The sequence below is a fragment of the Notamacropus eugenii genome, chromosome 5 (assembly GCF_028372415.1).
Source record: "Notamacropus eugenii isolate mMacEug1 chromosome 5, mMacEug1.pri_v2, whole genome shotgun sequence".
Lineage (NCBI taxonomy): Eukaryota > Metazoa > Chordata > Mammalia > Diprotodontia > Macropodidae > Notamacropus > Notamacropus eugenii.
Window position 1 is genome coordinate 107,921,417 of NC_092876.1, and position 14,935 is coordinate 107,936,351.

At 39.0% G+C, this 14,935-nt stretch overlaps 1 protein-coding gene across 1 annotated transcript in view; it reads right to left on the bottom strand.

The window, feature by feature from the left end:
• CYSLTR2 (cysteinyl leukotriene receptor 2) overlaps positions 1-14,935 on the bottom strand; it is a 202,454-nt gene that overhangs the window by 163,573 nt on the left and 23,946 nt on the right. Inside the window, 1 exon segment of the mRNA XM_072610559.1 lies at positions 3,298-3,476. The gene's annotated coding sequence lies outside the window, so the exon portion shown is untranslated.

The following is a 14,935-nucleotide window of genomic DNA, read 5'->3' on the forward strand; positions in this document are numbered from 1 at the left end:
AGTCTATTGCACCAGGTTCAGAGCAAAGCACAGCCCAGCATGGAGCAGACTTCAGGGCACTAAATCACTGTGCCATGGTTTCCAGATTTCTCAACCCACAAATGCCAAAGACAACTTCAAAGGTCAGTGAGAAAGCTTGCTCACTTGGGTGAGATGGGAGTCTGGTCCCAGCCCCAGTCCCAGAGTGGCAGCAGCCATTGTCACAGTAGCGGCTGCTTCTGGAGGTCTCAGCCTGTGGGGGAAATCTAGCTGCTGATCTGGGTTGCAGTCCTGATTGGTGGTCCTGGGATGAGGAAGAGCACTGGTGTGGCAGAGCTGGTGGTAGCTGTGGAGAAGGAATCCTACTCACAGATCCAGGGTAGAAAAGAGTGCTTGTGGTTGTTCACAGAGCAGAGTGCAGGCCAGGTGAGGAGTAAATATCTCTCCTTTGATTATACCACTTTGGAGGAACTGAGAACATACAGGTCCCTAGAGATATTTCTAAAAATGCTGCACAAAACTTCTGAAACTTGGGGTATACCCTCCACTTAACAAAGAGCTCAAAAGTGGAATAATTGGCTGGGAAAATGTTGAAAAGGAAGAAAAAAATGACTTTAGAAGGTCACTTTCTTGGCAAAAAGGTATTTTATTCTGTCCTTTCAGATGAGGAAGATCAAAGCACACAATCAGAGGAAGACAGCAAGGTCAAGGGTCCTACATCCAAAGCCTCCAAAAAATATATGAAATGATCTTAGACCATGGAAGAGCTCAGAAAGGATTTTGAAAATCAAGAGGAGAGGAAAAATTCAGAAGAGAAATGAGAGAGATGCAAGAAAATAATGAAAAATGAGTCAACAGCTTGCTAAAGGAGACCCAAAAAAATGCTGAAGAAAATAACACCTTGAAAAATAGGCTAACTCAATTGGCAAAAGAAGTTCAAAATGCCAATGAGGAGAAGAATGCCTTAAAAAGCAGAATTAGCCAAATGGAAAAGCTCACTGAAGAAAATAGTTCTTTCAAAATTAGAATGCAACTAGCAACAAGAAAAGAAAAAGAAATTGAAGGAATAAAAAAAAAAGGCAACAAGGAACAAAACTATCACTCATTGCAGATGATATGATGGTATACTTAGAGAATCTAAGAGAATCAACTAAAAAAAATTAAAACAATTAACAACTTCAACAAATAAAATAAATCCACACAAATCATCAGCATTTCTATACACTACCAGCAAACCCAGGAGCAAGAGATGAAAAAAGAAATTCCATTTAAAACAACTGTAGACAACATAAAATACTTGTGAATCTGCCTGCTATACAAACCCAGGGATTATATGAACATAAGTGCAATGCATTTTTCATACAAATAAAGACAGATCTAAACAGCAGGAAGAATATTAATTGCTCATAGGTAGGATAAGCCAATATGATAAAAATGAAAGTTCTACTGAAATTAATTTACTTATTTTGTGCCATACCAAACATTTTATAGAGATAGAAAAAATAGTAACACAATTCATCTGGAAGAACAAAAGGTCATGAACATCAAAGGAACTAATGAAAAGAAATGTGAAGGAAATGGGCTACAAAGCAGTAATGAGAAAATCTGGCTAAGAAACAGAGTGATAGATCAGTGGAATAGATTAGGTACATAATTCATAATAGAAAATGAGTATAGTAATCTAGTGTCCTTGATGACCTCTTTTATACCCCTTTTCCTTCATAGTTCCTTGTTTACAATATGCAATGTCTACCATGAGCATGTTCATCTTTCTGGGTGATTTTTAATCTCTTTCCCTCAGAGACTATCTTGTTTCTTGACTCTTAGTCTTATGACATCACCAGAAGAAGGTAAGAGAGGAAAGAAAGAAAAGGGAAGAGAATAGGCATTTATATAATATCTACTATGTGTCAGGCACTGAGTTAAGGGAAGTTTCATTTATGGTTTTACAAATATTATTTCATTTGATCTTCACAATCACCCTGGGAGTGGGTGCTATTATGATCTCCATTTTACAGCTGAGAAAACTGAAGGAGACAGCAATTAAAGGACTTGCACAGAGTAACACTGCTAGTAAGCATCTGAGTTCAGACGTTCCCTCAGGTCTTCCTGATTCCAGGTCCAGAGCTCTATCCACGGCACCAGCTAGCTGTCTCAAGAAGAATGTTGGCTTTGAACAGATAGGGGACTTGTTTCATTGAGAGACTTGGGGGTCATTGCAAACAATTGGCAATTGACTGAAGGCAATCAAGCCTACTCTCTTGTGGGACCATATCCATGTCCATGTGTAGTATCTAGGCCTACAGGAAGTAGATTTGCCTGCATCTCACAGTCTGGATTATGAAAATTCCCTTTCCACAAGTTATTTTTTAGGGTTAAGCAGGATTATGTTGAACAATTGTAGTTCTCATGTAGGAGACTCTGTAGCATCCCAAAATTTGAAACAATCAAGATTAACCAGGCAAGAGGAAGCTTAGTAGACTTTTTACTGTGTGGGATTAAAATAAGTAGATACTATAAAATTACCTTTACTTGTTTCTTATGGAAGGAATAAAAGCTGATACCATAAAACTCAGAAAATTTTTTAAAAGTCAAATAAAAATACATAAAAGACATAAAAACAGATTTAAAAAACAAGCTATTTTTCAGCATTCTTAAAATTCTGTTAATAATCCTAATAGCTTAGCATTTAGATAGCATTTTGGAGGCAGTTAGGCGGCTCAGTAAATAGGGTACTGGGCCTGGAGTCCAGAAGACCTGATCAAATCTGACCTGACACTTACTAGCTGTGTGACCCTGGGCAAGTCACTTCACCTCTGTTTGTCTTAATCCATTGGAGACCACTCTAGTATCATTACCAAGAAAATCCCATAATGGGGTCATGAAGAGTTGGACATGACTGAACAACAAACATAACATTGTAAAGTTTACAAAACTCTTTACAGATATTTTTTCATTTGATCCTCACAAGAAATCAGGGAGGTAGGTGCTACTATTATCCCCATTTTACAGATGAGAAAACTGAGGCAGACAGAAATAAAGTGACTTGCCCAGGTCACACAGATAAGTGTCTGAGGCTGGATTCTAATTCAGGTCTCTCTGATGCTAAGTTCAGTCCTCACTTCACCACCTAATTGCCTGTTAACATGATATCACCGCAAAATAATTTAAGATTTAATTAAGTACTGTCTTCCAAAGCAAGAGTTGGCAATCTTTTTTTCTCCCCTTGAGAAGCATTAATGAACTGGGTCTGAGGGTAGAATAAAAGCAATGCAAATACAGGTGGAATTGAGAAAAAATATAAAAGATTCTACTCACCTGATTTTGGCATGTAAACTGTAGATAGGTAGATGGATTCAGAAAGACTTGAGTTCATATCCTGCCTCCGATACTGTAGCTGTAGCTGTGTAACCTAGGACAAGTCACTTACCCTCGTCTAGCCTCAGTTTCCTCATCTGAAAAATAGTGGTCATTATAGTACCTCCTTCCCAGGGTCACTGCAAAGATTAGATGAGATATTGTGTAAAAAGCACTTTGCCAGACTTAAAGAAATATAAATGCTAGCTATTATTATTCTTACGGTAGTTTCTCTGTTTATGTTCACCATCCACCTGGAATGGGTGGCAACTGTGCAATATAAGATAACCAAGTGTCCTGTAAAATGATGTTTCCTGTTGCCTTTGAACACACAATAAAACCAGCTTCCTCAATTCTTTTATTTTTCTCTACAAGGAGAAACTGTCAGCTGTCCTTCTACTTACCTAAAACTTTATTTAATTTTCTGGTTTCATTTAGCATAATTTCAACATTAGTAAGATCCAATTTGTTCAGTTTTAAGTCAAGTCTTTGGTCCTTGGAGAGAGAGTTCCCATTTAAAGGACCTACCCTTATGTTAGTGTTTAGAGGAATTCTAAAAATTGTATGATTCTAAGTACCCATCATTCTGGTGTAGGAGCAGCATATCACTGTAGGAGCCAAAAGGCAACACACGATTGAGGACTATCTTTATTTTTTTGGTTTCATGTATTTTCATGGCTAAGAAATTGATAAATTAGTGACCAACCCATCCGTGATGAGCCTCTCCACTTTTAGTTAGACTGGTCCTTAGAAAGGAGGCACCGTCTGTTACCTAGACCAGAACCCAGAGTTTCCTTTATTCCACAATGGGGCATCCTCTTGAGGCTTTGAGAACTTTTCATATTATGTTCTTCACTCTCCATAAGGCACGTCAGCAATAAAAAAGGAAGGGAAAAAGAAAGGCCAGGAAGGGTCACCTTTAACACTATATAAACTCATTTCTCCCTTTCACTTATCTTCTCTCTCATGCTTCACTAGTAGAGTTTGAACCCTTTTCTATGAAACATCCTTGCCAATGCCCCTAGATTCTCTCCCTTCCACTCTGGATACCATTTGTTTATTCCAAATATCAAATACAGTCTGTCCTGTTTTGGCTGTTTTACTCCTGCTTAGCTGTTTTTAACCTCTGTTATGGAAGGGTTGGCAACTGTTTTTTATCTATTCCTTGGACTTTCTTCCCCAGTTAACAGGTTAAAACATCAACATATCTGTCTTCTTGGTGAATCAAACAACTTATTAAAAGTAGAATGAGGCCAGTCATACCAGCTCAGATGATTTTGATAATAATAGCTAATTAAATCAAAACAGAAAATGCTTTAGTCAAAGAAAAGCAGTAGGACCAAAACCTTGACCCACAGCTTTCCTCTCTGCTTACTTATTAAGTCCTTCACTACTCAGATATATGTTTGAGTTTCATATATGTCCCAGCCATTGAAGACATCTCTGGTTTAGTGATGAAAGATGGAAAGCAATCAGAACCATTAATGTTACTCAATATTTTGTTGAATTTCATGAAACGTTTAGATGAAAATATTAGGTTTTGCAGTGCAGGGTATTAATAGTATTGTGTGTAAACTGCAAAATTTTAAAATGGAAGGACTTTTGAGATCATGGGAGAAAGATTAGGATATTGGAAAGAAGACTGGGTTTGGAATCTGAAGTCATATCCTGGCTCTGCTTTATATTGCCTGAGTGAACCTGGGAATATCATCCAAATTTCTCAAAGCCTCGTTTCTCATCTATAAAAAGATAAGTTTAGACAAAATGATCCTTAAGGTCACTTTCAACTACATGGTCCAGTCCAACCTCTCATTTCCCTGATGGGGAAACTAAGTTCCATAGAGATGAAGTAACTGTAGATTAGAGATTTAAGTGACTGATATAAGACCATATGGTTAATAGAAGGCACAGAGTACACAAGCAGCCAGGGCTCCTGTCTCACAGTCCAGTGTAGTTACCATAATTTTATTGTATTTCTGCATTTGCTGCCAAAACTATCTTTATTATTATTAAATTATATTATTAATAGAGTGTTGAGAACTATAAGTACCTTATGGGAACAAAAATTACATAGTGCAGGGCTCTTAACAAAGAAAACCTTTGTTCTACTTCTTAAAAGTGGGTGCCTGTACATAAATTGCTATTGTGTGTGTTTATGTTGAATGAAGATTACAAGGAGAGAAAATCAAGTTACACTTTAGAAACTATATTGAAAAAGTAAGAAGAAGGCAAAGGATTAATGACCTGAGCTGTATGTATATATTTGGCTCTAGGAAGGATGGAAAAGAAAGGAGAGGAGAAGAGATAGGAGAAAAGGAGAGAGAAAGGGAGGAAGAGAGGGAGGAGAGGGAAGTAAAGGCATTTATTGAGCACTTACTATGTGCCAAACACAGCGCTAAGCACCGGAAACACAAAAATAAAGATGGTTCCTGGCCTCAAGGAGCTTACATCCTAACATGGGAGAAAACACACATAGGGATGTGGTGTTCAGGGAAGAATATTTTGGTTAGTTAGTGTTGATGATTGGAAACCTCGGAGGGGAAATGAACACTCCTTTTCCAGGAGCAATCACAGAGTTGACTATGGATCCACAAGTGGAAGCGGGGGTTGGGGAAACAAACCACCTGTGAGCACAGTGGTCGAGGCGATATTGGCAAATAAAGTGAAGCACAGGTGAAGCTGGGTCTACATGTAGTAAGCCACTGAGACAACCACTAGTCAAGCCCGTGGGACCCCACGAATCTGGGAGTTCTGCCAAGGCTTTGCTTTCACAATGTTAGGTAGAAACTATTAACCAAACACAGATCTTCTATGAGAGATGGATAACGAGGCTGCCTGGTAACGTGGACAGTACATTAGGTGTACAGATAGGGTACCTGTTTTGAATCCTGACTGCACTACTTCCTGTGTTGATCCTAGTACAAACTATTTTTGCCTCTCTGGACCTCAGTTTCCCCATCTACAAAACAGAGGTGGGGGTAGCTGGACTAAATGATCTTTTTTCGTTTTTTACTTTTGAAAGTAGATCTCCCTATCTTTCCTAGGCTGGAAGTGCAGCAGCTGCTCAAGCGCCAATTCTACCGCTGATCAACATGGGAGTTTTGACCTGCTCCATTTCCAACCTGAGCTGGTTTGCCCCTTGGTGGGCAAGCCAGGCTCTCTATATTAATGCTAGGCTTATTTGCAGACACTCAATTGGCTTAGTCTACTGAAGCTCTGAAGCAATCCAACCATCCTCGGCTGCCAGAGCAAGAGTGTCTGTGGGTGGTAACCTAGGTGATCTTTAAGGCTCTTCCCAGCTCTAAATCCTATAATTCATTTTGAAAGAATGACTACCTTATTCCCTGCTGCTCTCTCCTGCCCCTCCCTCATCCTGCCATGTTAGGCCTCAGATTCATTGGTAGCACCCAATATGTTCCAGCAAGGCCCTATCAGGATCAAGGTATGATTTTAAGTGCTAAGAATATAAAGATTAAACAGAAAACACTTCCTATCCTCAAGAAATTTATATTCTACCAGTCTCACACTGTCTTACCCTAATGATGAATCTTTGGACTGAGATGATTTGGGGGAACTCCTGCTTTGGGAATGTCTTTCAAATATAGTTTTCGGGTTGTTCAAGAAAATGTAGCTAGCTTTTATAATAGAGCTTTTATGTTTGCAAAGGACCTCACAAATGTTATCTCTTTGGATTCTCACAACAACGTTGGTGGGTAGATGATATTATTATCCCCATTTTATGGATGAGGAAACTGAGAATGAGATTAAGTGACTTGCCCAGGGTCACACAGCTAGTAAATGTCTGATGTCATGTTTGAACTCAGGAGGTTCTTAAATCTAGGTGCAGTGCTCAATCCGTGGCTCCACCTGGCTGTCTCTCATTTATCTCATTTTGGTCATCTAGTACTGGTACCTTTACCCCAGCTCCACCTCAGAAGCTTATATGTTTCTAAAGGATATATGCTCCTTCTGTCAATTATTGTATTCGTTTTCTATAACTCCTGTCTTATCCAGGTTGAAAACAAGCCAGTCAAATTCCTCCAGTCCTGCCTTTCAGGCTGGCCCCTCCTGGTACTACTTGCCAAGACTGTTGAGCGTTAATGATGTGCCAGTGGTGTGACAGGACCCTTGAAGTGGTTAGGATGGTCTTGGATGGTAGTAGAGGCTAGCAAAGTATTGCAAAGTGAAGTGCAAGGATGGTAATCTCCATGTGGAGGAAGCAGTCTTCCCCTCTCCTCCCCTAATATATCTCTTCTGGATTTCAATGCCCTGCGACAAAGTGCCATTCTCCTCTCATCCCCAAGAATTTATAGCTCTGAACACAGAATTAAAGAAATCATGCCATGGGAAGTTTAAAACTTTAAAAAGGTTTGAAATTTTAACCTATAGGACTAGTTCTAAACTTTTTTCAAACTGCCATCAAATACAGTGTTGCCACGACACACTAGAAACCCGGTGTTTCAGCTTCTGGAAGGACAAAGACTCTCATCACTAAGGCAGAAGACATGACCTGGCCAATACTACTTGGCTTCTGGATGCTAAGCTAGTAGAATGAAATCTAGTCCATTCATCTCAGAGTTGGGGACCTTTTTTCAGTCAGTGGGAAAAACAATCAGACAAATGACAGCCTTTTCTATTCATACATTTTAGTCATAGAGCTTTATGGAACTAACATCCTCTGCTCAGTACATCAGGTATATATTCATATAAAGGTGGGTTCATCCTTTAAATCACTACCAGTCAATACCTTAACTATTAGTCAATAGCTTAGCAGGGTTTACTCATTCTACTCCATTCCCCTCCTTTTACAGATGAGGAACTCAGATCTAGAGAGGTTAAATAAGGTCACACAGTAAGAGGCAAAGCCAGGGTTTGAACCCTGATCATTTACCTTTCTTTCTGCCATACCATACTAGCCTGAATGCATGTGTGTATGCACACATGTGTACACAGGTGTGTGCGGGCATACCTACACATGTTTCTGCTCAATGATCTTTGTAGATAGTAAGCCAGTTGGTGGTATAACTAAACAGGTACAAGCATTAGTACAGCTACTCCTCAAAGAGCCCTGGCAAAGCCTGAGGCTCAAGCAACTGAAAGGACTTAAAAAATAATTTTGGAAGTCATAGGGACTCCCCAGAAATTGAAAGTCTGGCTAATTCCACAAAGGACTAGTAAAGAGACTTCTAAGGTGACAGAGGGGACTGCATTAATATGTAACACCTACTTCCATTGCTAGGCTCTCTAAAATGCTAGCTCTAGATACAGCCAAGACAATAGTGTTTTTGAGGATCACTTGTCCATTTACATCTGGTCTTCTTAGAAAATGTATAGAAAGCTATTAGAACTCGACTACAGTTTTTAACCTTTTGTTGTGTCATGGGCCCCTTTAGAGTCTGGTGATGCCTCCTAGGGACCCCTCTTCAGAATATTGTTTTGTTTTTTAAATTTCCCAGTTAAAGGAAATGTTAAATGTTAGTTAGATGCTAGTAAAAATAAAGATGCGATTTCCTCCTGGCCCCCCATCCAAGTTCATCGACTCACTGAAATCTATACCCATACCTTTTCTGGATCAGTAAGAACTCCTGAGTTAGAGGGAGAGTGGTTGCACACCTCTTTCCCTCTCCTTTTCCAAAATTTTCGGTCATACCCCTGATAAGCCCAGTGCACGCAGGTCTACCTGGTAAAATACTGGCAGGAGCACAGAACCATGCTCATCCTAGCCCTGCCCTCTGGCTGCTCTCGAGCTCTCTTAGTCAGCATTTCTGTGCCACAAACCTCCTTAATTCACGCTATGAGTATATTTTCTATTTCTTGTGTATGTCTCATAACTGGATTTGGGGCTTCAGTTGGCTCTTAATAAATACCTTTGGTCTTAAATGTTATTGTTTTTGTTTTGTTTTGTTGATGTTTGACTGAGACTGTTTTCCCAAAATATGAATCTTGCCAACATAGGCTGGCAAGCAAGGCAGAAACACGGCTCTGGGTACCCACAACTGTGAAAGTTACCTCCCCTCTACTCTGTGTGTGTCTTGTACTGACATATTCCTTTATACGTTGTTTCCTGAATTAGAATGTAAATTCTTCCAGGGCAGGCACTGATTTTGCTTTTGTATCCCTAGTGCTTGGCACAGAGCCTGAAACATAGTAGGTGCTTAATAAATGCTTCTTAAGGACGATGACAATGAGGAGGAGGAGGAAGAGGAAGACAGCTGTCACCATTCCTTTGCCTAAACAATCACCAACTGGCATAGATTTCTTCTCGCTTTGCTAAGATCAGTAGCAGCCCAAAGAGAGATGCATTCACTCTCTGGGCCCTGCTACAACATGCAGCTGAGCTGAAACTTAATACCTTAAATTAAAATTCCATTGTTGATGGCTTTACAGCCTATGGCATGATTTTTGTCTGTTCATGAACAGTGGAGCTTTGTGAGTTTTGTTTTTTTTTTTAAATTCCAATCAGCAAGCCCTTATTGGTGAGTTACTGTATGTTCATTCTCATGGAAGGCCTAGGATGAGTGGGTGAAAAAAGTAGACTATCTTGCCTGGCCCTCTCCTATCACCCAGTTTATTTAACCCGTCACACAGTTCTTTTAATCTGGATATATTGTTTTCTAGTAAGAATATGGCTCTTGTGTGACTCCTTGTCCCTTCCTGCCTCCTGCAGAAAGGTCTGAGTAGACAAGAGCAGTTGTTGTTTAAGCTATTTTTGTGATATTGCATTTCCCTGCTTATGCGACTTTTTCTGCATTTTGGGGAAAAACCATAAGCAAATGTTATTGTATTTTTAAGCATCCATAGTCATTGCTTCCTGACCAGTGAAGCTTGTGCTTTAATTTGTGATAAACCTATTTATGAAAAACCTAATCAGCAGTAATATAAGAATGGTTCAACATTCTAGGCAATAAATGTCAGAATGGAAATAACAGATTTGAAGTTGGAAGGGATGTTAGAGGTCATGTAGTCCAGGGGTTCTTTACTTGGTATCTAGGGCCTTCTTCTATCTCTTCAAAAAGTCCGTGAACAGATCTCAGGAAATCCATAAATTTGAATGGGAAAAGAAATATTATATTTTTATTTTAACTCTTACCTGAAATTCATCATTTTTTTTTATTTAAAAATATTATTCTAAGAAAGGGTTTACAGGTTTTACCAGACTGACAAAGGAAGACATGACACAAAGATGAAGAATCCCTAATCTGATTCAACTTCCTTGTTTTACAAAGAACTAAGGTCCAGAAAGGTTTAGTCATTTGACCAAGGTGACATAAGTAATAAATTACAGAGCCAGAATTTAAACCTGGCTCCACTGACCCAAAATCCAGTGCTTTTTTTCAATGTACCCATTGCCCTGAATATTGTGAGATCCTTAATTTTTTTTTCAAATTTAATATCTTAGTAGAGAAGAAAGTCTTTAAAGATGACTGACAGACCTGGATGATATCTTAAAAGTCTTAAAGGAATTAATGAACTTGACTCATAGGTAATAACTTTCAAAATCAAGATGACTGGGGAAAAGCCAGATTTATTGGATCCTAAGGCAAAAGAATCAAGCTAATCCTGACTTCTGTAACCACTGTCCTAACTTGCGAAGCAAGCAACCGTCTCCATCTGTGGATGGAAACACAAAGAGGCTCCCTAAGATCATCATTAGCATTTGCCAAGTGCCAACAATGCTTCAGGCATGGAATACAAAACTGAGCCAAATGGAGCCTCACCCAAGTGAGCTTCCAATTACTGGGAAGTATTATTTTGGGTATTTTGGAGAAAAAAAATAGCTAGAAGTAAGGAGGGAAAGTTGAGCAAAGGGAAAGTGTAGGATGAGCTCAGGAAAAATAATTCCTATCAAACCACCATCACTGGAGCCATTAAACTGTGTTATAATTTTTGTGGTTATTAGTATTAATCATAGTAATCGTTATCATTATCAAGAATGCCACGCAGAGAACAATTCTGCAATGCAAGAAGGTAGAACTGATAGACTTGAATAAGTGTCCTTTATTCTCAAATGCAAATGAAAGACTTACTTTTAAGACCATAAAGACTTGTTTGATAGCTGGTAGTTCTCCCTTCACAAAGATATTGCTACTGATGATGTGATTTCCTTGCCAAACATCTGCAAAGCCTCACCCCTTTATTCAAAGACGAGTGTGCTGAAAATGCCTGACTCCAGCCAAAATAAGCAGCCAAAAGCTGGTTTGTTTTTAAATTGCAAGCTTATCTTCTTCACATGGGTGTAGTCACCTGTTTGCCTTACTATTTCCTCTCCAGGAAGGAAAACAAAATTAATCTGTTTCCTACTGCCTTTAGGAAGGCAAGCAAAGGAAATAAGTCTATTAGCGTCCTGAAGGTAGAGACCATTCTTTCTTTTCTCTCCTATCTTTGCCCTGTTGCCTCGCATGTCCTTAGCATGTTCTTGTGGAGAAGAAAAGTCTAATTTGGCTTATCTGGTAAAGCTTCAGATTAACTTTGAAACTGGATCAGGTCCATTTGGAACAAAAGCTGATTGTTAATTTATATAACATACTGGCTTCCATTTTGTTTTCTCAAAAATAGGCCCCAAAAGGCCTAAAATAAAAATAGCAAACTATTATCTAACCTAAAAAAGGGAGCCTGAGTCTTCCGGTGAGTAATATACAGAAAGAGCAGCAGATTCAGAGACAGGGAAACATAAGTTTGAATCCTGTTTAGTTATTTCATCTCCATGAGTCATTTGCAACATGAGCAGAGTGGACGGGCTGATCTCAAATCTTACATGTAGATCTCTGATTGTAGTAAGGATGGAATGAGTAATTTTTGTATGTCAAAGTGCATTTTCAACTGTAAAGTTCCATACAAATGTAAAATATTGTTTTGGGGAGGAGTGTAGAGAAATGGTGTATATTTTAATGTGTAAGATACGTGTGTGGGCTGTGTAAATATAAAGACTCCTCCACATGAGTGCAGTATGGTTAGATATCTGATCAGGAATCTGGCCCACCCTTCTCCTAGAGAGACTGAAATTTCTGTCTTTGTGGAGATAAGGGGAAAGGCTAAGTGTTTGTTCCTTCCCTCTATCTCCAAACCAAGTACTGGCCTAGGATTTTATCTATTCATCATCCATCCAGCTTCTGTAAGTCTAGGGCCACTAGACTCAAAAAAAAAAAAAAAAATCAAAAACACCCCACTATATCTGCACTTTCAAGAGGAGGATAATAGCTTAATAATGCAAGCTCAGCTCTCTTCCTTCAAACCTCTGGTTACATAAATAACCATTATGAAAATCAAGTAAAGACATTTAGCCAAGCCAAGCAGACTACAAAAAGTAGTCAGGAAAGTTATACAGATTAGAAGAGACCCAAAAAGACACAACAGTAAGGGAGCCTTAAGTTGTTTTTTGTCTCTCATTTCTGAAGAAGACCAATGACGTCACAAGATGATGTCTTCAATCTTGCATGAACTGGATTTAAGTGAGTCAGACTTGCACAAAGTCATCAGCCACATTCTCTTCCTGAGTCATTGAAGTCCAATGGCAAACCAAAAGTCACGACAGCTGGTGATGGCCTGTGATGACCTTGGCATCTTTGACATCTGACCAGGCTCTAAGTGCTTCATAGAACCTGCTTCAGCTACCTTCATGGACATTGGAACAAATTGTTCTTACCCATTTGGCAAGGGGAAGTCTTCACTATTTGCGGTTTGAGACCAGTTGGTTACTTGATTTAGTTCATCTGCTGACATGGTTTCACCAGGGTTTGGCTTCTGCATATGTCACATACAGCTTTTGGGAACCACAATTAAGGGTAAGATAAAACACTTAAGCTTAACCAAGAGGGTAAGGAAACTATCTCACCCAGGACAATCTGATCTCAGTAGTCTCTAGAGCAGCAAACACCAGAAGTCAAGGGATAAACTGATAGCTTGTTAGAAACTCTGACAGTTCAGGTACTCAACTGAAAGTTCACACTTGCCTTTCTCAAAGTCCTTCATGGCGTGACATCCAACAACCTCCTTTTTGAAAGGTAAGGAGAAACATGTTCAGCATTCTCTCAGCTAATCAGCAGTCACATCTTCTGTTTATATAGCATGCAAGCCACAGAGCTGGCTGTGCCTCAGAAAAACTTCCCAAACTGCCTGAACAAGGATAAATGTTAAAAGATGAACTAAGTCCTTCAGTCAGTACATTTATCAAGTCCAAGTTCTCCTCATTTGTTTTCCTCTTTTCATTTTAAAAAGAAGCCCAGATTATTTTCTACTTTTCTTTCCTTTTGTGGATTCCATAGCTAAGCTTTTAAAATTATTGATTCAGTAGAAGCTCCTACATATTAATCTAAGTCCTATGGGTTAGTAAATTAGCTACTTGAGAAGTTGCAGAGTCTTATAGGCCACTTAGTAATTCGGTGCTCTACTTGTGTAAAGGAAGGCAGGTAAAAGAAATCGAAAGTGAGCTCCTTGAGGCCCTTTGTGTCCTTAGGAGAGGCAGAATGGCATTGTGGAAAGACAGTTGACTTTGATGTTAGTAAGTTTCACCTCTGACACATGCTAGCTATGTCACCATGGGCAAGTCATTGAATTTGGTGGCTCTCAGAAGACTGGAAGTTTTGAGAAGGTGTTGACCTATGTTAGTAGGGAGAGTTTCTCACTAGGAATTCCCTATGCCAACAAAATCACAAGTCCAGCCTCTATTTTCCTTGTATTCCTAGTGCTCTAAGTTATTAAATGCTAACTTAGGTATCCAGAAGGATTCATATACTATCCTAATTGCCAAGAACTGTTCACTCAGTCACCTGGTGATCCTGGAGCCAATATGCCATTCAAAATGCTGCACTCCAGTCATTTAAAATAATTAGCTGCCATTATAAAATGTCTTAAAAGAAAAGGATTTGTGAAGATGGAAAAACTGTCTCCTTAAGGGAGAATTTTCAGCTGTCTCCAAGCTTAAAAATATCTCAGTATATCCTTATCAAGCCTGATCTCGCTTTAAAGGAAGATTAAGAATGACAACTTTACCCCTTATTATTTTTATCCCTTCATTTACTAATGGAATTTTCACTAATAATGCTTTTAATCACCCACACAGAAAACTCTGCACACAGATCCTCCTCTCCCTACCAAAAAATGTACTTTACCCTTACAGTAGATAGTCTAATAAAACATTTAGCAGAAGGCTGTACAAGTTGTCAGAGAAATTTAGGTTTGGAAGAATGTCAATAGCACTGTTAATTAATCAAGGTAAAACTGATTCAGGTACCATCTATAGGTTTCTGCCATGTTTTGCTATCACGGATATTAACTGAAGATCATCAGATGATCATAGATCTAGAGTTAGAAGAAACGTTAGAGACCATATTACCCAGCCCCTTCATTTTACAGATAAGGATACTGAAGCTCATAGAGGTTAAATAAATTGCCTAAGGCCATACCATATCAGAAGTAGAATTTGAACCCAGGTCTTTTGACTTCAGAGTTACAATTCTTTCACTGAAGTAACTAAGTGCACATCAGATAGAGTGTTAGATTTGGAGTTAGGAACACCTGAATTCAAACAGATATTCAAACAGACTTTAGACAAGTTACTTAACCGCTCTTTACCTCAGTTTTCTTGTCTGTAAAATGGGGA